Source organism: Phyllobates terribilis, unplaced genomic scaffold, assembly GCF_046119375.1.
Source record: "Phyllobates terribilis strain yellow unplaced genomic scaffold, ASM4611937v1 Scaffold_1__5_contigs__length_1240528914, whole genome shotgun sequence".
In the NCBI taxonomy this organism is placed as follows: Eukaryota; Metazoa; Chordata; class Amphibia; order Anura; family Dendrobatidae; genus Phyllobates; species Phyllobates terribilis.
This window is the reverse complement of record NW_027362761.1, coordinates 1,186,672,263-1,186,696,318: the sequence shown is the minus strand read 5'-3', so window position 1 is coordinate 1,186,696,318 and position 24,056 is coordinate 1,186,672,263. Positions and strand designations below refer to the sequence as shown.

The following is a 24,056-nucleotide window of genomic DNA, read 5'->3' as shown; positions in this document are numbered from 1 at the left end:
CAAATGGTAAGTATACATTTATTTTTTATTTTATTCTTTTTTTTACAGCTTTTTTAATGGTACCTGGGTGTGGATGAGACTCTCCTCTCCTCCACACCCGGGTACCATCCGCATATTAGAACGCGCCAATAACGCAAGTACAAATGCTTTCTTGCGGAATTGGCGCGTTCTAATGCAAGTCAATGGCGGCGAAATCACCGCGTTTCCGCAAAATTAATTGACATGCTGCGGATTTTTGACCGCAGCGTTGACGCTGCGGAAAAATCCGCATCATGGGCACAGCACATGCGGATTTCCATTGGGGAACATTGCTTCCCTTCTACCATGCGTTTTTCATGCGTTTCCGCGGCGTTTACGCAACTGCAAAAACGCCGCGGAAACGCATGAAATACGCATCGTGTGAACTCAGCCTTACTCTCAACATTGTCCCTTGCTAGCGCTGATCGCAGTGCCAGCAGGGGACAATGATGATTGACTCCTTCACTGGGTGCTGAACTGTACCTTCTGATTTCCAGGCGCCGGTACGTGTGATCCTGATGTCATCCGTGTGTCATCAGTGTCGGACGTTTTGCGGCTCGTGCAGCGTGTAAAAAATGGATTTGAGCGTGTTTTGCCCACTGACACATGGTCCATGTAAACACACTGAAATATGCAGTGTGTCAGTGTCTCCAGTACGTGTAGAAGCTGTCACCACACGTACTGGAGACACTTATGTGTGAAAGAGCCCTAAAAATGTAATTTAGTCCTGGATAACCTCTTTAAGTAAAATAAATTGTCCTTGAAGTTTCTGGAAACTTATATGTATCAGTCTTTGTCATGTATTCCTCTAGCAACATGTTAGTGACTCGCTGTGAGATGCATCAAATTCATTCAATTTTGCAAAAAAAAATCCAATTTTTTTTTTTTTTTTTGCAATCTGCTCTTGCGCTGGCTTTTATTTTTCTGAAAGGGTTAAAAAAAAGGTAACAAAGAAAGTATAATTACTGCTCCATGACTCTTTACTTGTCCCGTCATGCTAGCGTTAGACTGAAGACCAGAATGGGGCTACATGGAGAGACAGGAAAGGGCTTAACGTGGGTAATTTATTTTTTTCATTTTTTGATTATTTTTTTTACCCTATGTTTAGAATGTTCTGTGACAGTAAAGTTTGGAAATTAAATGTGGCCAGCATGGTCAGGAGCCGCAGCACAGGGTGAGGGAGTGCAAACATATCTGCCCTATACATCGGGAAGTATCTCCGGAGCTGCGGACAGATGGCGCGAAGCATCATACCTTGGAATCTGCAACTAACAAAAGGTGTTTTTGCAAAACAGGCATTCTTTGAGGAGGGCGAGGAAGCAGGACATATTCTTGCTGTGGATGCCAGAGCCCAAACAAATCCATCCTACCTTACAGCCATGAAGCGGTGCGGCTAAAATAGTGTAAAAAAAGGAGTGTTTATGGGCATGTTACTGCAATTTCTTCAGCTTTGTACTTTTTTCGGTATAGTTGTCATTCTCCTAGTTTGCAGAGATGTCAATCTAGGAGAGCCTTTCACAAAAAAAATGGGAGAGACTTTTCAAATATCATGACCAAAAACATATCTAATCTCAGAAAAGGTCCCAAAAAGGGTTGTCCACCTCTGGTTATGTGTTTTTTTTGTTTAAATGCATATAATTGATGCAAAAATCGTTTTTGCATTTCAGTTTCATTAAAAATTCTGCACCATTTTGGTTTTAAAGGCTCTTTGTTTCAACTTTACTGTGGTCCGTGGTCATAAATCAACTGTGTGGAACTCAAAAGAAGACACATAAAAGAGTTAAAAACTCTTCCACTTGACCATCACATAAAGCTCACTGATGGTTTTTCAGTTAACTCAATTTGCAGCAAGCAAATGACAATGTAACACGCCGGCTATAGAAGGCAATGTTTTTAATTAAACCAAATAATAAAAAATAATTTCATGTAAAAAATACATGCATTTAATTAAGAAAAGGTCACAGATCGCTGCTGCCTGCGATTCTGCGGCTTCCGCTAATGTCACTTTGACAAAGCTTCAGATCTTTTCTGTTTTGCTCTGCAGATGGGGCATCTCTGCTAAATCTGATATGGCTGGGATTTATGGCATTACATTAGTTCCCAACCATCCCAGATTCAGCAAAATTGTCCCGATTTGAAGGCTCAGTCCCGCCGTCCCAGCACTTCAGGGCTTTGTCCTAACTTCTAATACTCACCTCTATCTGAAGTCTTCATTTTTCTGTTGTTCCTCCTCCTCGGGGTATGGGACTGAATCCCTCTGCACTGACATAAATTAAATTATAATATTCATCCAAGCAAAATGGGCCACAAACAGTCAATACCCACCAGACTTTTTGTACCTTGTGTCACTGTCTGATTCCTCTATGTGAGTATCGCATATCGCTTTGTCAGGGGGTTGCTGCTGAGCATTGGTCGAAAAAAAAGTTGGGAGGATCATGTGCATAATAAATAAAAAATGAGCACAGTTGTTTTATATACAATTGAAACTGTAAAATACATGAACAATGGAGAAAATCAGTCATGTCCCACTTTTACACTCTATGTGGCTGCAGAAGGAGTCTCCCCATCATCCTGAGTTAAGGTGGTTGGGCTTTAGCTGATTGTTAGACAAAAATGATCAATCACTATTAGATTAACCACTGTGTTCTCTGCATGATTTCTAGAAGACTGATATTTCTTGCTCATGCAAAAATCTTTCATTTCTAACTTTTCTTCAAGCTTGAAACCCTGCAACCAGCAAAACATGATGGCAGACTCACAAGCCCCTATCTAACTATTGCAATATTTAAAAGGATGGGAGAAGGGACTGATACATGTAGAACTTTTATTTTAATGTTTCATTTTATAAGAAGCGTTGGATGCAAAGAGGTTTGATCCCAATGTAAAACAACCTCACCTGGCAAACAGAGTGCACAAAAATTGGTGGAGGATGCAGGCATCAAACTGGATAAACTCTTAACACTTGCACCTTGGTTCCAAAATATTTATTTTCAAGGGAAACCTTGATGATTAGGAAAAAAAAGGTTAGACATATACTATAGTTTGCTCTGGCAAATAATATAATAATATTATATAATATAAGTAAAATCGATAATGAGAATGATAATATAAAAAATAATGTAAACATTTTTACATAATGTAAAAAAAAAAATTTCTACCATTAATTAAGACTTTTTCTTATTGATTTGTACGGTTTATCACATCTCTGTCTGTAACTCAGGGTGCATAGAACTAAATCATTTCTATACAATATTGTAGAGAGGATTTCTACCCCAACCAGTGGTGTAAGATACACCAAGCAGATTTTTTTTCCTTGTTCTGTACTATTTTCCAGCATTGTCATGATTTTGGAGAAGTGACAAAAATCATTAACTCTACCTATCGTTCTGTTTTAAATGAAGAGGTGGATGCTCGAAGCTATTGGTCCAGTTCAGCAGTAACAAGCAGCACGGAAAGGGGGCGTTGGTGCAGCAGGATGACCTAGTAGGAAAAATGGCAACCAACATAGCAGAGTTGGAGCAATGGCAACTGGTGCAATAAAGTTGTAATACAGAAGGATGAGGAACATATGCAGCAGAGTTCAGTTTGCAGTGGAGGTTAAATATATGAGTTCTGGTCACAGCCATGAACTAAACTAGCAGAGCTGAGTTTAGAATGAAGGTCTTAGGCAAAGTTGTCACAGCAATGAAGCAGAGGAGGCTCACCGGAGACAAAACTGATATAGCAGAGGTGAGTTCGTAATGAAGTTTTTGGCAGAGCTTACACAGCGATATAGCTAAGTGAACTCTGCAATCAGGAATCTCAGTTGCACATGTACAAATTTTCTGACCAGATTTTTGCATGTAAATAGTAGGCAGCTCCTGAACTTAGAAGAAACAGGAAACATCCTGCTCCACGAACCATGCAATCTTCTTTATTAAGGTAGATATTTCCACATGAATGACAGGGCTAACACATACATGCTGCAAATATCCCTTATGTGTTTCAGGCGACCAGCACCCTTATTCCTGATTAAGGGCTTCAAGGTTCAGGTACCACCGGTGCGGTGTCAGGTTCAGGTACCTCCGGAGCGGCTTTAGGTACAGCAGGAGCAGTGACGGGCTCAAGAACTGCCGGAGCGGCTTCAGGGTTCAGGTACTGTATGAGTGGAGTCGGGCTCAGGTACTGGCAGAGTGGCTTCAGGGTACAGGTACTGCAGGAGTGGTATCGGGCTAACGTACTGCCGGAGTGGCTTCAGGGTTCAGATACTTTAGGAGCGGTGTGGAGCTCAGGTACTGCAGGAGTGACTTCAGGGTTCAGGTACTTTAGGAGCGGTGTGGAGCTCAGGTACTGCAGGAGTGGCTTCAGGGTTCAGGTACTTTAGGAGCGGTGTGGAGCTCAGGCACTGCAGGAGTGGCTTCAGGGCTCATGTACTTTAGGAGCGGTGTGGAGCTCAGGCACTGCAGGAGTGACTTCAGGGTTCACGTACTTTAGGAGCGGTGTGGAGCTCAGGTACTGCAGGAGTGACTTCAGGGTTCAGGTACTTTAGGAGCGGTGTGGAGCTCAGGCACTGCAGGAGTGGCTTCAGGGCTCATGTACTTTAGGAGCGGTGTGGAGCTCAGGTACTGCAGGAGTGACTTCAGGGTTCAGGTACTTTAGGAGCGGTGTGGAGCTCAGGTACTGCAGGAGTGGCTTCAGGGCTCATGTACTTTAGGAGCGGTGTGGAGCTCAGGTACTGCAGGAGTGACTTCAGGGTTCAGGTACTTTAGGAGCGGTGTGCAGCTCAGGTACTGCAGGAGTGACTTCAGGGTTCAGGTACTTTAGGAGCGGTGTGGAGCTCAGGTACTGCAGGAGTGGCTTCAGGGCTCATGTACTTTAGGAGCGGTGTGCAGCTCAGGTACTGCAGGAGTGGCTTCAGGGTTCAGGTACTGTATGAGTGATATCGGGCTCAGGTACTGTATGAGTAATGTCCGGCTCAGGTACTGCCAGAGCAGCTTCAGGGTTCAAGTACTGCTGGAGCAGTGCGGAGCTCAGGTACCGCAGGTGTGGCTTCAGGGTTCAGGTACTGCAGGAACGGTATCGGGCTCAGGTACCACAGGTGTGGGTTCAGGTACTGCAGGAGCGGTGTTGGGCTCAGGTACTGCCAGAGCGGCTTCAGGATTCAGGTACTGCCAGTGCGGCTTCAGGGTTCAGGTACTGCAGGAGCGGTATCGGGCTCAGGTACTGCCAGAGCGGTTTCATGGTTCAGGTACTGCAGGAGCGGTATCGGGCTCAGGTACTGCCAGAGCGGCTTCAGGATTCAGGTACTGCAGGAGGGGTATCGGGCTCAGGTACTGCCAGAGCGGCTTCAGGGTTCACGTAGCGCAGAAGCAGTGTTGGGCTCTAGTACCGCAGGCATTGCTTCAGGGTTCAGGTACTGCAAGTGCGGCTTCAAGGTCCAGGTTTCGCAGGTGTGGTGTCAGGGTTCAGTTACCCCAGGTGCGGTGTCAGGGTTCAGGTACTGCATGTGTGGCTAGAGGATTCAGATGCCGCAGGTATCAGCCCACAGCTGTTTGCTTTACCTGCGCTGGTTAGTAAGAATAGAGAAGACCACACATTTTTGATTTTTTTTTTTTTTTTTTTTTTTTACGCAGTGTGCCTGCCAATCACAGTTATACCAATAATTGTCATAGATGTGATGGAGCAGGATATGCACGCACCGGAAAAGCTTGTTGATTGTCTTCACTGCAGCCTTTCAACAAACTTTGTTCGGGCTGCCAATCCCAAACAGTAACACGGACTTCTGGGAGAAGTCTGTGTTTGAGGTCCTTGTAAGGACACTAGGTGTCCGGTACGGACCCCAAAATTTTACCGTTTAGGTTCACCCATCCCTACTTATGATGTATCTATCACTCTATACTCACCTGTTTTTGTACTCTGATACATGGATGGTTTGCCGTGAGTAACAATAACTATCATGTATTATATCATTTTATGTCATTTAGTAACAACAAGCAAAAATCTCAATCTGAAACAAAAAAATATTCAAAAGTTTAATAACTTATCATCATTCCCCAATAAAACATTGATGGACAACATGTTCGCTGCATGTGACTTGTGACTTTGTGCACTTTGTTCTTCCCTCGTCTTTGAGCCTTTATGAATTTGATTTTGACTGAAAAAAAAAATCTTATTCAATCAGAGGAAAGAAAGGGAATCGGCGGGCCATTGTGAGACGAAGAACAGCAGACAAAAGGACTGTGATAGAGAGTGAGGGGCTGTGACTGACAAAGAATGACAGAGACTGAATAAAAGGCATAATAAATAGGATCAAGGGTGATGGGGATGAGGCTGCGCACAGGGTGAGGACCATGGAAGAGATTTTATGCTGTAGATCTGGCAGACGTTTCATCTCTGTTGCAAGATTCTATGTAGTACTTAAACAAAGTGAATGAAAAAGTGTGAACCTGAGTCTCTACACACGGATGAGCCATGACACAGGGTAGTCAGGAGGTCCGAGGTCAGATACCTGGAGAGCTCGCAGTACAAAGGGGCAAGACAAAGGGATGGTCATATAACATTCCAAGGTCAAATGCCAAGAGGGTACGTCAAGACAAGGGAGTAAGACAAAGGGGTAGTCAGAGGCCAAGTTCGGGGTCAGGTAACTGAAGTAAGAAAGAGTCAAGAGCAGAAGGGATAGTCCACACAAATAGTCATGACAAATCCTAGGTCCGGCAACAAGATCAGAGAAACACACACAATGCTAAGCGCACACACCAAGCAAACCTAAGCTACAACTGACACTGGACTGCTCACAGCTAGCCAGCTAAATAGCCAGCAAATCACTAAGTATGGGAGGCACCAGGGGAAATGCCCGCAGGCTAGTCCAGGTTAAGCAGCTGGGCTGTCAATCAAAGTGCATGCACTCACGTGTAGAATAATTTCTGTTTATGGCAGGTTCAACACAAAAACAAACATTTCAGAAGATCCCAGGCTTTTTTCAATTACTGAAACCTCTTGGTCTGATCTGCACTTCTTCCATGTGCACCATGATGCTATACGGAGTGCCGACCGATCTGTTTCTCTTCTTTATCAATCAAAGTGCTGACTGCCCTGCATGCCCCAGCATCAAATTGTATGACTGGACTGTCACTCACAATACTGACAATTGTCCTTTTTCCTTATTTTCCTACACATTCAGGTCCCCTTCGATTATCCACAGTGTTCACCAATTGACCACTTATTCTAAATGAAAGACGTTTTTTTTTTAGTTCAATTATACCTGATTCTGGTCATGTCTCCATGGTGAAACCCAATTCCATGGTGCTCAACGTAAGACCAGGACCATCAAGATCCCATCCTGAGGTAGTGACTGGTCCTTTTGGTCATTATTGCTACTACACTATTACCTTCTTATAGTCTTAAGGCCCCATACACATTAGGATAATGTCAGCCAAACCCACCGGTATCGATGGCTTCGGTCTAATATGACGGTCTAATGTGTTAGTGGAAGCCGGTCGCCTTATGGTGGACAGATTTCACGATCACACATGTCTAATTTGATTCTTCAGATCACATTGTTCTCCCAGAGATAAGCCGCTGGCCAAGGTGTCGGTTGACGGCTTACTCATAATGAACACAGGAGTGCTTGGCCGAGTGAGCTCTCTTATGTATGAGAGAGTTGGTCGAGATGTCTGTCACCTGAACGATCGGCTGAAGCATCATTTAGCCGCAGCCATCTAATGTGTATCAAAATAAGGAAAAAACAGCTTACCAATGCAGCAAGACGTCCTCCGAATCCCAGAACATAACCACTGACATAGACATCAAATGGTTAAATATAAGGATCTAGAGAAGATCCTACTCAAGATGGAGTATGTCTGATTAGATTTGATTCTAATCCAGTATTATCCCTCAATTCTGCTCTAGATCATATCACCCCCCAGAAATATTGTAGAAAAACAATATGGCCGTCATCTTACCAAATATCCTTCAAGCTTCCTAATATACCACACATGAATATGGTAATATCCATAAATCAGGGAGAAATTGCATTCCTGTGAGCTGCCAGCTGCCCAAACTTTTGCGATTATACTCACACATGCTAATATGTTCCCTGATCATGGATATATCCATGGATTGTGTCAAACTTGGATTTTATACATATGGCATGGAAAATATTGAACTTCCATTGCCACATGAGGTCTCTGATATGGAGCCGTACCGTCCACCTTTGGGGCAAGTCAGGTATGATTACCTTGCATTGATTAGCACCTCTTTGGTAATGAGGATGTAGACATAGTTTTCCCTTCCAACAACTGTCAGCAGTTTGTTAATTCCTCTGTGTGCACATTCCATGTCTGCTCTCCATCAGATAACCTGCTTCAGTTGCCTGTTCATAGCAGGGAGTGCGATCCAGTTCCCCCAGCCTTTGATCTGTATAATTTATAAATCCACTTATGACAGTCTCTGTACTGAATGCAGTATAAAGAGTGATTATTGGATCTCTTTTCAGCCAAGCTCATATAAAACTTTTATGCCCCATTGTCAATTTTTCACAAGCTGTTTTCTATCTTTGTGCAGCCTTTCAATATCAGGGCGGGTAATGATAACCATTACACGGCCCTTTCTGTTATAAGAAATGGAAAAACATATTATTATGAGACTAAGCAATTTAACTAGTTAGAAGTCACTGACCCATGTTCAATTGACTCTGCAAAGCGTAATTAAGTCTCCGAAAAGTGACCTTTAATAGCCAAAGTGGTAATAAAAGGGAGCGAGGATGACTTCCCGGTCGTGATTCGGTGAAAGAGATTGAAGATTTTTGATGAGCAGTTATTTGTGAGTCATCGCGCATCAGCAGCTTTTGTCTGGTTAAAGTCAGTCACCTTGTCTGTTAAATCACTGGATACGCTCTGTTGCTGCCGTACATCCTGGGAAAGAAGCCACTGGGGATATTTATGTTTGTAATTAATAATCAAACCAGGGTTTCATTTCTTTCTTATAGAACTTAGTGCAACAAATACTTCTACCACTAGAGGGGGGGCTATAGAGTATTGAACTAAAAGTTTCTCTTATCCTATTTCTTTTTAACAGCACACCAAGAGGTCAGATGAGGTATTGCAAGTAAAATTTTAAAAGTGTTTAATTGGAACTCAACTTGATTTCGAAAAAACCTAAAAGATGTTTTACCTCTCATTCTTCTAATTATCCTGGCATTTTATTATTTTACTATTGAGTACAGAATTCTAATGGATTTGAGTTGTTTATTAAAGGAGGTGCTGACCTATGACGTTGATTTAAGAGCAATTTATACCTCGGTGACTGGATATTAGTTGGGATTATTAAAGCACATGTTGCACAAAGGTTACCCCTCCCTCAACTGGTACTTACTCATTGGTGACTTTTTCTTTCATTTTAATAGGGTTTGTCTTCAGTTTGTGTAGGTAAACCAAGGTTAAATTTTCCACAAAGCCATGCCAGTATTACTCATGACTATGCTATGAACTATACTGGTAGGAATTTACGTATTTTCTGTTTTACAGATATTCTGTAAAGTGGGTAGGCATAGCTTGGTAAATAGCATTGATTCAAGAAAAAACTGGATGACTTATTGTCTGTTTGAAAAAACGATGGAACTTAGAGTCTTAGGTGAGAAGAATTAGGAAGAGATCAGTGAGATTGTAAAATTCTGTCTGTCATTTAGTTGCCAATAGAGGGGGCTAATGAGCATTTTGCTGACTGCTTATTTATTGGCCTTGATGATAAAAATGTATCCAGTAGCTCCCTCTAGTGGTGGTTGCTGGAAGCTAGAATTTTATTATTTAGCTGAATGTTTATGAAGTTGATTCAGAAAACTGGAGCGCCACATGCTAAATTAGGAATTACTCAGCTCAGGGTTTTGAAAGAAAAGGTAATATATTGTCTATGCATCTGTAAAGGCATAGAGTAGAGATTCATCTCTAGCGAACCGACTTCCATTTTACTTTTTTCAGAGGTTGCATTAGTAACAAAAGGCTCACATGACCTCACTGGTGGGCTGGTAAATTTCCCAATAATTCTGTGTAGCTATCACATCACATGGTATAACACAGCCAATCAGGAGAGACTATAATAGCCTGCGTCACAAGCACCACCGACTAGCTGCACACGTGACTCGGATGTGACTGTACAGGGGTACTCCGCTTCTCACACTCACTCGTCCACCATCTATTGCAATAGACTGAGAATGAGCCAAGTGCGCCTCACAGCCATTCCACACATCCACACCACATTCCTTGCTGTCACCACCTGCTATTTTGTTAGGCCAACCCTAGATAACACACTTGTACACACACAAGTTTCCGGCATCAAACAGGTACACTGCTTGCATTCTGACATATATAGAGTAACATAGCTCTGCTATACTTTCCCTCTTCAAGGTTGTGGGTACGTTTAGAGCAGCAAGGAAAAAAAACTCATAGATTTTTAAATTTTGTATACTAAAGGTACAGTGCTTACAAAATACAAAAAGATGAAGGGATAAATACAGAAAGCTCTTACTGATTAGATTGGTGAGAGATGACGACGATCACCACAATGCCCCACACAGTAATATGGTGCCACAGCCCCCCAAGACAATACTATGGTCATCTCAGCCCCCCACATCGTAAGATGGTCACCACTGCTACCACCACAGCCTCTGACACAGAACGATGCTCACCACTACTACACAAACAGCATGATGTCACCACAGCCCCCCAAAAGAGTATGATGACTACCACAGCACCCCACACACTAAGATGGTCACCACAGTCCCCCATACAGTACGATGGTCACCATAGCTTCAGATGCAGAAGGATGCTCACCATTACCCTCTCACAGTACGATGGTCACCACAGCCCATGCATAGTATGACCGTCACCACTGCCCTACATACAGTATGACGGTCACCACTACCCCAACACAATACAACAGTCACCACAGAATCCATCACTGAATGATGATCATGACTGCCCCCACACATTATGATGGTCACCACTGCCCCCACACATTGTGATGGTCACCATGGCCCCCACACATTATGATGGTCACCACTGCCCACACACATTATGATGGACACCACTGCCCTCACACATTATGATGGTCACCACTGCCCCCACACATTATGATGGTCACCACTGACCTCACACATTATGATGGTCACTATTGTCCCCCACAGTATGATGTCCACCACAACCCCTACACTGTATTATGGTCCACCACAGCCATTTTTATGGCATAACGGTCCCTACAATGCTAATACAGTATGATGGTCTCCCACAGTTCCTCCATATCATATGATGGTCCCCCCACACAGTATTATGGTCATGACAGCCAAAAAATCCCATATACTCACCAACTCCAGCCGCAGCTGCTGTCTCCTACTCTATCCATGCAGTCAATCATGTCGGTGAGATGCTGTGATGTAATGACGCAAAACGACGTCTCCTGTGTGGCGTCAACCTCCGGCTGGACACAGGGTCAAAGTATCATGAGGCCTGACAGAGTAAGTGATAAGCACAGAGCCAATGTGCTTCATCAGTAGTTTTTACATTGTTGTAATTGATTTGGCAAAGGGCCAGATTGACCCATCTGTTATTTGCCAGATTAGCCCCCTGGCCAGTCAGGCTTTGGTTGTAGACATCCAGTGTGAGTATCTTCACCTATTTCTTAAGATCTCTTAAATAACGAGGAAGTGAACAGAGAGATGATTTGCTCTTCCTTTTACTGCGTACTCTTCATTAATGTGATTACTTGGATGATATTTTCAGTGGTGCAGTGATATTGGATTTTTATTCGGCAAATTCATAACAGCCTGAGTAAAAGTAGTACCAGGGCCTGTGTTCTCTAGGTGCCAGTCTGCTGGATGAAGCAGAATTGAGTGTGCTGCAGCTGGTGAATGACCAGCCAAGATGAGAGCTGTAGCTGAGAGAGAGATGTGCTGGGATCTTTCTCTAAATAGAGACTGCAGAGGTCAGCTAGGAAAGCTGAGCAGTCTGTGTGTTGGAGCTGCATAGTAATGTATGGAAGCTGCAGCCTGTTCAGTGTGAACTGTGCCCTGAGTTGAACACTTCTGTTTGATGCTGGAGCTTAGGCTGAAGGGGATACAGAGAAAGATGGGTTTTCTGTGTATGAAGTTTGCTCCAGGAGAAAGGACTGTAATTTGTTTGTGTGAGCCCGCTCTGCTAAATTAACTCCTTTTTTGCTGTGCTATTTTTATGCCCAGAAGAGGCTGTTTTTGGTTTTTAATCCCTTGGAGTTTTCAGAAACCACTAAAACTGCATATGTTTGGGACAAAACCACATTGCCTGTGTGAACGCTACCTAATGCCTACCTGAATCCTTACACCAGTTACAATCCATTTACCCATAGCCATATATAATGATATCACGTTGACATTACTAAGGCTGCATCTGTATTAAAGAGATTGAAAGAGATTGGTCACAGTCCTAGGAGACCTCAGAGTGTTACATACATCTTTTCCAGGCAATTGGAAGCTTTTACTCTACTTTCGATTTGCAGCAAATCTAATTTTTTTGAAAAATTCATCAAAGTTTGTGAATTTGAATTTCTAAAGATTTTTCATCTCTGGTGTAGATGTGATCACTTTACCTTGCACGCCTGATCTCCAGATATTTTTATGACAATGAAAAGAAATATTAACACTCAGTTCGTTTGCTCATGAATTATTTGTGGAGCTGAGTTTGCCGCTTCCCGCAGCTCTGTCATTTTATTGTTTTCTGTATTCCTTGTGAACTTTCTGCACCTTGCCTGGGAAAATTGCAGCTTCCCAAATAAACTGTGTTATTGTCTGCAGGAAGCAGCCGATGAAATATGACTGGCTGGTAATTTCCTAGGCGAATCGTTTGCATTTTTTTATTGATTGTTATTTTCCTGAGATCTATAGCTCGTCGTCATGTGTCTGCATGAAGTGAGCAATTCATGACAGCATCCGAACATGCCAAATCTGTATGAGAAATGTGTGTGTAAAGTGTTTAATCACGCCTAGTTATGTATATGGCGCCAACATATTCCACAGAGTTGTACAAAGTTGTATTCACTCACGTAAGTCTCTGTCCCTGTTGGCCTCCCTATCTGATTTTGTAAATTAATGCAGCATTTTTTTAAAGTATTTTAACTTATCAGTAGGTTTTAGAATATAAAGAAAATCCGGAGTTTCTGGGAGAAACACCCAAAAGTACGGGAACTACATATTGCTGCTGGTCGAACTCAAAACCTCAGTGTTGATTTTTAGTTATTTTGCTGCCCACTTTTCCTCAAAACCTGGAGCATGAAGACAAATGCATTATGTCATGTATATTGAATCTTTTAGTCCTGGTGGGCCAGAGGTCTGAGGATGAGACATGTTGTAATCGCTCACATCAGTCTCTGTTAATATTGGCCTCAATATCTAATTTTCCTATTTAATTTAGCTTTTTTTTTCATAAAAGCCGACTAATCTGTCAGCAGAGTATGATGGGAATTTGGAGATTCTGGGTGAAACACACAAAAGCACTGAAACCACATATTGCTGATGTTCGAACTCAGAACCTCAGTGTTGATTTTCAGTTATTTTGCTGCCTACTTTTGATCAAAACCTGGAGCATAAATACAAATGCATTTTGTCATGTATATTGAATCTCTTAGTCCTGGTGGGTCAGAGGGTCTGAGGATGAGACATGCTGCATTTACTCACTTTAGTCTGTGTAAAATGTTGGCCTCACAATCTAATTTTGACATTTTCTGCCTCTTTTTTTTATTCATTAATGTCAACTAATCAGTCAGTAGGTTTTTAGAGTATGATGGGAATTCGGAGATTCTGGGAGAAACATACAATAACACTGGAAATAAATATTGCTGATGATCGAACCCAGGACTTCGGTGTTTTTTTTTTAGATATTTTGATGCCCACTTTTGCTTAAAACCTGGAGCATAAAGACAAATGCGTCTTGTCATGTATATTGAATCTTTTAGTCCTGATGGGCCAGAGGGCGTGAGGATGAGACATATTGTTATCACTCACATCAGTCTCTGTCAATATTGGCCTCATAATAAAATGTTCCTATTTCATTCAGCTTTTTTTTTTCATAAAAGCTGACTAATCTGTCAGTAGGTTTTTAGAATGTGATGAGAATTTGGAGATTCTGGGAGAAGCACACAAAAGCACTGAAACTATATATTGCTGATGGTGGAACTCAGAACCTCAGTGTTGATTTTTAGTTATTTTGTTGTGCACTTTGGCTCAAAACCTGGAGCATAAAGACAAATGGATTTTGTCATGTATAGTGAAGCTTTTAGTCCTGGTGGGCCTAAGAATAAGACATGTAGTATTTACTCATATCAGTCTCTGTCAATTTTGGCTTCACAATCTAATTTTGCAACTTCATGCAGCTTTTTTTTTCCTTTTTTTCATAAAAGCCAACTAATCTGTCAGTAGATTTTTAGAGTATGATGGGAATTCAGAGCTTCTAGGAGAAACACACAAAAGCTTTGGAACTACATATTGCTGATGGTCGAACTCAGGACCTCAGTGTTGATTTTTAGCTATTTTGTGGCACACTTTTGCTCAAAACCTGGAACATAAAAACAAATGCATTTTGTCATGTATATTGCTTCTTTTAGTCCTGGTGGGCCAGAGGGCCTGAGTATAAGATATGTTATATTCTCTCAAATCAGTCTCTTTCAATGTTGTTCACAAAAAAATTAATTTTGCTATTTCATTCCGCTTTTTTTTTTTTTTTATAAAAACCAACTAATCTATCAGTAGGTTTTAGAGTGTGATAAGAATTCAGAGATTCTGGGAGAAACACAAAAAAAACACTGGAACTACATATTGCTTCTGGTGTTGCTTAAGCTATTTTGCTGCCATCTTTTGCTTAAAAACTGGAGCATAAAGACATATTCATTTTGTCATTTATATTGAAACCTTTAGTCCTGGTGGGCCAGGGGGCCTGAGGATAAGATATATTGTATCCACTCACATCAGTCTTTGTCAATATTGGCCTCAAAATCTAATTTTGCAATTTAATGCAGTTCTTTTTTTCATAAACGCCAACTAATCTGTCAGCAGGTTTTTAGAGTGTGATGGGAATTCGGAGATTCTGGAAGAAAAACACAAAAGCACTGAAACCACATATTGCTGATGGCCGAACTCAGAACCTCAGTGTTGATTTTTAGCTGTTTTGCTGCCCTCTTTTGCTCAAAATCTGAAGCATGAAGATGAATGCATTTTGTCATATATATTGAACGTTTTAGTCCTGGTGGGCCAGAGGTCCTGAGAATAAGGCATGCTGTATTCACACACATCAGTCTCTCTCAATGTTCTTCTCACAATCCGATTTTGCAATTTCATGTCTCTTTTTTTTTTCATAAAAGCCGACTAATCTGTCAGTAGGTTTTAGAGGGTGAGGGGAATTTGTAGCTTCTGGGAATAAAACACAAGAGCACTGGGAGAACATACAGTATAACTGCTGGTTACAGCTGTGACTTTAATATTGCTTTTGTTATTCTGTCGCTCGCTTTTGCTTGAAATCTGGAACATAAGACAAATACATTTTGTTATCTATATTAATTTTTTTAATCCTGGTGGGCCGGAGGGTGTAGGATATGAATTCCCAACTACATGATAGTTTGCAGAATATATCCAGTGCATAAAGGAGAAAGAGAGCCCATTTATTTATTTTTTTACAATGGAAATGCTTCTCTGACACCCCACCCTATAAGAGACACATAAAACCACAGCAGTATTAGGACTGACCCATTTATAGATGGATTGGTCTCCTGGTTCAGATTTTGCATTGGGACCCAGAGGCTTTAGGGGACATTACATCGTTCCTATAAAAGTGAGGTTTGATCTATCACTGCTTGGTGTCAGTGAATAGAAACTGTACAGACCTAATTTTTTTGTAGGACGAGTTGTACTTTTGAATGACTCCATTAATTTGACCATATAATGTACTGGAAAACAGGAAAAAAAACTTCCAAGTATGGAGAAATTGCAAAAAAAATTGCAATTCCACAATTGTTTTTTTTTATTTTTTTTATTTACCATGCTCACTATATGGTGAAACTGACCTGGAATTATGATTGTCCAGGTCATTACGAGTACACAGATGCCAAACATGTGCAGGTTCTTTTTTTATTTAAGTGCTGAAAAAAAATCCAAAATTTATATAAAAAAAAGTTTTTCCTTTTGTTGCCATTTTCTGCAGTGTTTTTATTTTTCGGGATCTGGGTCGGGTGAGGGCTTATTTTTCGCGCCCTGAGCTGACGTTTCTATTGATCCCTTTTAGGGTAGATACAATCGCCTTTTATTGCAATGTTGAGCGGAAATAAGAACCTAATTCTGGAGTTTGAATTTTACGTCATTTACTGATCCGATTGATTTATTTTATATTTTGATAGATCTGGCATTTCTGAACGCAGCGATACCAAATATGTGTATTTATTTTCTAATTTTCTATGGGGCTAAATAGTGGATTATTTGAACTATTGCTTTTTTTTTTTCACTTTTTACTTTAATAGTCCCCTTAGGGGACTTGGAGCTGTCATCTGCGTGGAAAGATGCAGGCTCAGTGCCGGAGTCCGCATCAAAGTTGGGGATGCGACAGATGATGAAAATTTACATCGTATGTTGTGAAGGGGTTAAAGAGTAACCTTCATTTTAACTTTTATTTAATAAATCAAGAACACACATGAAAATAAGAAACTTTGTAATATATCTTATCAGAGAAATCTGCTTCTTTCTCCTCCTGGACTGATCATTCTCTCTCAATTCAGGGGTAAAATCTGTATATTTGTATTCAGTGAGGACAGAGTTTCCCATTACTGAAACAGGAGATGACAGTTGAGGCTTTTTAAATTCTATGGCGACACGAACATTCTGCTGCTAGTTCCATAGAACTTTACGAGCACCAACCGTCATCTCCTATGTTATTAATGGGAAAGCCTGTAATTACTGAAGAAGAAGCCATGAATTGAGAATTTTGAGAATGAAACATCAGTCCAAGAGGAGAAAGAAGCAAATTTACAATGGAAACCTATGTTTTCTATGGGCGGCCATAAATTAAATGACAGGGGGGGTTATACACGACACACTAGGAATGAAGAAAGTGTTAAGATCCATCTTCCGTTACTTAAAAATAACTAGTCAGATGCTGGAAGTAAAATGCACAAAAAATTGCAATGTTTGACTGTTATAGACTCCCTGAGAATCTGTCAGCGAGCTCGTTCTGATATTTCCCGGATAGGTAGGCAGGCCAGAGTCCGGACCCCATTGATCATAAAGTGATTGGATTATTCAAGATGATATTATACTTTAATTCACATAGACTCTACTAATGTAAGATACAACAGACTTACTCCCTATAGGGGAGCGCACTACTGCTTTCCCTTAAAAGGATATGGACACCCAATTTTTTTTCATTACCTAAAAGCATGTATTTTAGGCAGTCTTACAACTTAGGTTTGTAACAGGTTGGTCTTAAAGGTTCTTTGTTTCCCTGCACATTTCTGGCAGTGATATAACTGAGAATCTGTCAGTGAGCTCGTTCTGACGTGAAGCTTGTAACTATTTTATTTGTCTTTTCTGAACTCCTTTGTGTTGATTTAGGGCCACAGACGACACCAAAGTTGAACATAACTTTGATAAGGTCATCAATCAGCCAAAAGGAGTTCATTAAAGACAGATAAAAAGAGTTATCAGCTCCCCAACAAGCTTACTCATGGAGTCTCAGTTATATCATTGCCATAAATGTGCAAGGAAACAAAGAGCCTGTAAAAGACTAACGGGGCAAAACTTTTAACAAAACTAAATAGCAAAAATAATTTTTAGCCTAAAAATACTTGTATTTAGGTGATGGAAATAATTGGTGCTGAAGTGTAAACAGTTGTGGGCTTCTTTACGTTATCGCCCTCTGCAGGGAGTAAGTGGATTGCATCTTCATTAGAGTCTATCTGAATTAAAGTGGTATTCCACTTTATGGTCAGTGGGGTCCGCGCTCTGGGCTGCCCTTTTAAGTGTTACCTGTCACACGGTTGTACAAGGAATTGCAGCCCACCTCATTTTCTGGAAGGGATCTGTACTACGGTATAGGGGGTGCTATGCTAATTGGTCTAAAAGCTTAATTTTAAGTTCCCAGAATTTGGATCCTACTGATTATGAAGAAATGGTATATCCTAAATGGAAATAACCATTTAAAGGGGACTTTTCACTCACCATAAATATGTAATGTTAATACCTGGTGTAAATGCCACCGTTCTCCTGAATCTGTCGCCATTTTTCTTTTATCCCTGCGCCTCTCAGTTCCTGAGATATAGCCATTTCTTCCCTGTATTTAAATCTAGTCTTGTTGCCTAAGTGGGCGTGGTCTCAAATCTTCTCTGTGGGTCTTTTCTTGAGGACCACACCCAGTTAGTATAAAAAACTATATCTCAGGAACGGAGAGGCGCAGGAAGAAAAGAAAAACATCGCCGGATTCAGGAGAACAGGAGCACTTACGTCAGGTTAAAAAGTTACATATTTCTGGTAAGTGACAGTTTTTTTAAGATGTACTCACCAACGTTTCGCTGCCTTCCAGTGGAACTTTACCATCGTTTTAAGAGTCACTCACTTTCAACATCTACTCCTCACATCCCTGACTCCAATGGTAGAAAAAAAATCTGGGAATCACAGAGGTTTCAGATATTTTTGGGTGGAGTTCTCTCCTATTCCCGGTAGATTCACATATGTTCAGAGAGAGTTGGTAAAAAGTTGAGAAAGGAGAAACACTTTGAGGGGTGGACTTTAAGGGATGTGTTAAAGATTGGATTTGTTTTAGGCAGGGGGCAATCAACAGAGAGGAACATCAAATATCTAGGTGAACTTTATAAAAGGAGAAAGAAGTGGGACAATATTGGAGACTCCCTTTATTAGGATGGTTTTCCTTTAAGCCAGACCACCTCTCCCCTATAAGTCGTCGGTTCTCTATAACGCTTACGGTTAGGGTTTCCATTGTGACGCTATCTATGACGCCCACCCCTTTAAGCACTGGCTGTGTCGGGGATTTATAGTCTCATCTTTTTTGGTTGACTACAGGGTACGGCTGGTGACGGCAGCGGAGTGATTTCTGAAAATCGCCTTTATAAATAGAGAAACATATGGCGGTACAGCGAGCATATTGCCTGATCCAAATGGATAATTATGTTCACCGCACCGTTCAATTAAAAAAGGAAAGGGAACGAATTTGTGCTCAGAGAGAGACGATTATGATCATTTTATGGATCAGACGGTGGCAGGTAGAGCGAACGCGGAATCACCCAGATTACCAATGTCCCCTGGTTTGTGCGCTACGCCCGGGGATTAAGGTGGGTGTAATTATCAGCTTCTGGAAATGCTGGGTGACAAGTGATAAGATCTTTCTAAAGATCACCCAGCACAGACAGATCACTGCCCCGCATACAGCCAGACACAATCCTCTCCTGAAATACTCTGTGCTGCGGGAGGACCCAGCTCCTTCTATATCTGCCCCTAACTACATTATGACATTGTCCCTGTCACATCCAGTCCTGTGCTCAGTAACATCCTCACCACCTCCCATACAATCAGCACAATCCTCTCCTGAAATACTCTGTGCTGCTGATGACCTCACCTCTTCCACTATTAGTCTGTAACCTCCCTCTTGTCTTCATTCCCTCATTACATGGTGCTCCTATCACATGCAACCTTGTAATTAGTAACTTCAGCAGCATGAGCACCCTTGAAATCCTCTGCGCTGCGGGGCCACAGCACCTCTCATACATTCCCCTTCTCACTTCATGACTCTGCCTGTGTCACATACACTCATGTTTGTCCACACTTACATCATCACAGGAACGGACTGGTCAATGTCATTCACAAAATTGACACGCTTCACTGGTAAAATACTCTGTGCTGCTGTGAGCCCTGCTTCCTCCATTATACAGTCATCAGTCTGTGTTGTACTCTACTCTCCTTGTAACATTGGCATGGTCACATACAGCCTTGTCCTTATCAATACAATCATGAATGACATCTCCTGAAATACTCTGTGCTGCTGTGGACCCCACTTCTTCAGTCGGTGACCTTCCAGTTGCCCTCGTTCCTCTCCCTACTGCTCATGTTACATACTGTAAAGATCTGAGGTTGTGGGTTGTAAGTAATCACCTAGGCAGGTTAACGATGCAACAATATTTTATTGATCACAGCCATGGTAATAAAGCAATTCCAGGTAACTAGCCAAAATACAGTTCTCTCAGTCCTCAAGTTCCCAATCTGGGTTCAGTAGTTCCACTGGCTTTGTATCAGGCCATACTCACTGTCTCCCAACTTTTGGTTGGCCCACAGATTTCGTATCTCCAGCCTGTATAGTCTGTAGCCACAGTCCATGATCCTCTAGACGGCAGATAAAATAATGAAACACAGGTATCCAGTAGCCGCAGTCCTTTTAAGAAAGTTTAAATCCAAACGACATAATCCATAATGGTAACATGTTTATCCATCCATCCTTCCAAGTCCACGGTCTCCATCCTCTTCCTTCAATCCTTCCACACAACTATCTCTAAAACATGTCTCTCCTTTCTTCCACTGGGATCAGTCCCCTCCCAGGTCAGAAGTGATCACACCCTCCCCCTTAAACATTCACTGTTCGCTAAAACAATGAAGAATATTCTAGAAGCCTTCATCTGAGACTGCTTGTAAGACCCCCTGTGGTGACGGCTCCACTGTGTTTACAATCTACACTCACCTAATGAGATTATTGGCTGTTGAAACAATGGACTCCTGAGATAAAGATGAGATTAGTGGAATGCTGGACATTTTACAAGTGAATCTTACATACTGACAAGTAAGCAGAACTATATAAAACATAACAAGTAAATCACTAATAATAAAGAATAATAATATTGACAAAAATGGTGGTCCGTTGCTGGCAAAGTATCATAGTCTTTAGTAAGTGGGCAGCTCCTCAAACATACAGTCTGTCCTCACATTACTAAGATTGGACAGGTGACTTGGGCGTACAAAATAAACACACTCCTCTCCTTCTGCTGTCATCATTCTCATGTGGTGATTCGATGCTGAACATTCTATCCTTACCCACTTATAATTGGATGCTGAGCATTCTATCCCCACCCACTCATGATTGGATGCTGAACATTTTATCCCCACCTACTTATGATTGGATGCCGAGCATTCTATCCCCATCCACTTGTGATTGAATGCTGAGCATTTTATCCCCACCTACTTATGATTGGATGCTGAAAATTTTATCCCTGTCCCCTTGTGATTGGATGCTGAACATTCTATCCCCACCCACTTGTGATTGGATGCTGAACATTCTATCCCCCACCTACTTGTGATTGGATGCTGCACATTCTATCCCCACCCACTTGTGATTGGATGCTGAGCATTTTATTCCCACCTACTTGTGATTGGATGCTGAGCATTCTAACCCTGCCCCCTTGTGATTGGATGCTGAAAATTTTATCCCCACCCACTTGTGATTGGATGCTGAGCATTCTATTCCTGCCCCCTTGTGATTGGATGCTGAGCATTTTATCCCCACCCACTTGTGATTGGATGTTGAATATTCAATCCCTGCCCCCTTGTGATTGGATGCTGAGCATTTTATCCCCATCCACTTGTGATTGGATGTTGAACATTCTATCCCTGCCCCCTTGTGATTGTATGCTGAACATTCTATCCCCGCCCACTTGTGATTGGATGCTGAGCATTTTATCCCCACCCACTTGTAATTGAATCCTGAACATTCTATCCCCACCCACTTGTGATTGAATGCTGAGCATTCTATCCCCGCCCCCTTGTGATTGGATGCTGAACACTCTATCCCCACCCACTTGTGATTGAATGCTGAGCATTTTATCCTCACCCACTTGTGTTTGAATTCTGAACATTCTATCCCCACCCACTTGTGATTGGATGCTGAACATTATATCCCCGCCCTCTTGTGATTGGATGCTGAACATTCTATCCCCACCCACTTGGGATTGGATGCTGAACATTCTATCCCCACCCACTTGTGATTGGTTGCTGAGCATTCTATCTCCGCCCACTTGTGATTGAATGCTGAACATTCTATCCCCGCACACTTGTAATTGGATGCTGAACATTCTATCTCTGCCCACTTGTGATTGAATGCTGAACATTCTATCCCCGCCCACTTGTGATTGGATGCTGAACATTCTATCCACACCCACTTGTGATTGGTTGCTGAGCATTCTATCCCCACCCACTTGTGATTGGATGCTGAACATTCTATCCCTGCCCCCTTGTGATTGGATGCTGAACATTCTATCCCCACCCACTTGTGATTGAATGCTGAGCATTTTATCTCCGCCCACTTGTGATTGAATGCTGAACATTCTATCCCCACCCACTTGTGATTGGATGCTGAACAATCTATCCCCACCCACTTGTGATTGAATGCTGAGCATTTTATCTCCGCCCACTTGTGATTGAATGCTGAACATTCTATCCCCGCCCACTTGTGATTGGATGCTGAACATTCTATCCCCACCCACTTGTGATTGGTTGCTGAACATTCTATCCCTACCCACTTGTGATTGGATGCTGAACATTCTATCCCCGCCCACTTGTGATTGGATGCTGAACATTCTATCCCCACCTACTTGTGATTGAATGCTGAGCATTTTATCTCCGCCCACTTGTGATTGGATGCTGAACATTCTATCCCCGCCCACTTGTAATTGGTTGCTGAGCATTCTATCCCCACCCACTTGTGATTGAATGCTGAGCATTTTATCTCCGCCCACTTGTGATTGAATGCTGAGCATTTTATCTCCGCCCACTTGTCATTGGATGCTGAACATTCAGTCCCTGCCCACTTGTGATTGGATGCTGAACATTCTATCCCCACCCACTTGTGATTGGATGCTGAGCATTTTATCCGCACCCACTTATGATTGGATGCTGAGCATTTTATCCCCACCCACTTATGATTGGATGCTGAACATTCTATCCATGCCCACTTGTGATTGGATGCTGAACATTCTATCCCCGCCCACTTGTGATTGGTTGCTGAGCATTCTATCCCCACCCACTTGTGATTGGATGCTGAACATTCAATCCCTGCCCACTTGTGATTGGATGCTGAACATTCTATCCCCACCCACTTGTGATTTAATGCTGAGCATTTTATCCCCACCCACTTATGATTGGATGCTGAACATTCTGTCCCTGCCCCCTCATGATTGGATGCTGAGCATTCTATCCCCACCAACTTATGATTGGTTTCTGAACATTCTATCCCCACCTACTTGTGATTGGATGCTGAACATTCTATCCCCGCCCACTTGTGATTGAATACTAAGCATTCTATCCCTGCCTCCTTGTGATTGGTTGCTGAACATTCTATTCCTGCCCACTTTAGAATGCTGTGAAGCTGCAATCTGAGCCAACATCATCCTCTACAAAGAATGTCCTGGGATTCGATCTCCCGTGTATCGTCCTTGCTGAGCTGACTGCGGACAGGTTGTCTTTGCTGTGCAGTAACGCCCTGACCCGGAGGAGACAGCTCTATTCTACACGTCTTGTGCATTTCTTCTGTAAAGATCTGTTTATAATTCCTTCAGGGTCAATATTACCGTCTGCCTCATCCGTAGTCTCTAAAACTCCTTGTAACTGCGGCTACACTGACAGCCGGACACTTTGAGAGGCGAGTTCCCGAAATCAGTGGCGACACCTTCATTCCAGTAGCGCTCCACCGGGGCCGAGCGGCTGTAATTGGATTCTGAAGCTTCACCTTGTCGCCATCGGTCTAAAAGTATTCTACCGGCCGCCCGGCAGTGGAGATGTTTCACTTTAGGAACAGAAAAGTATAAAATCGTGATTCTGATTAAAACCGTAATTAATTTCAAATTCACCCGTGCATGAAACATATGGCCTCATATGGGGCTAAGGAAAGGTTCGCGTCTGCCAGGGTCCTACTGTTATTTATCACCATGAAGCAGAGATGCTATGTGAAGCTCCTGGGCCCCAACACAGAATTTGTAACAGGGCACCGTCAAAGCAGATGAATGGTCAT

The 24,056-nt window shown here is 42.2% G+C and overlaps 1 protein-coding gene across 1 annotated transcript in view; it reads left to right on the top strand.

Moving 5' to 3' along the window:
• Positions 1-4,129: 4,129 nt before the first annotated feature.
• Positions 4,130-24,056, top strand: part of LOC141210089 (catenin alpha-2-like) — a 592,305-nt gene continuing 572,378 nt past the window's right edge. The window contains exon 1 of the mRNA XM_073664707.1: positions 4,130-4,152. The gene's annotated coding sequence lies outside the window, so the exon portion shown is untranslated. The remainder of the gene's footprint in view (positions 4,153-24,056) is intronic.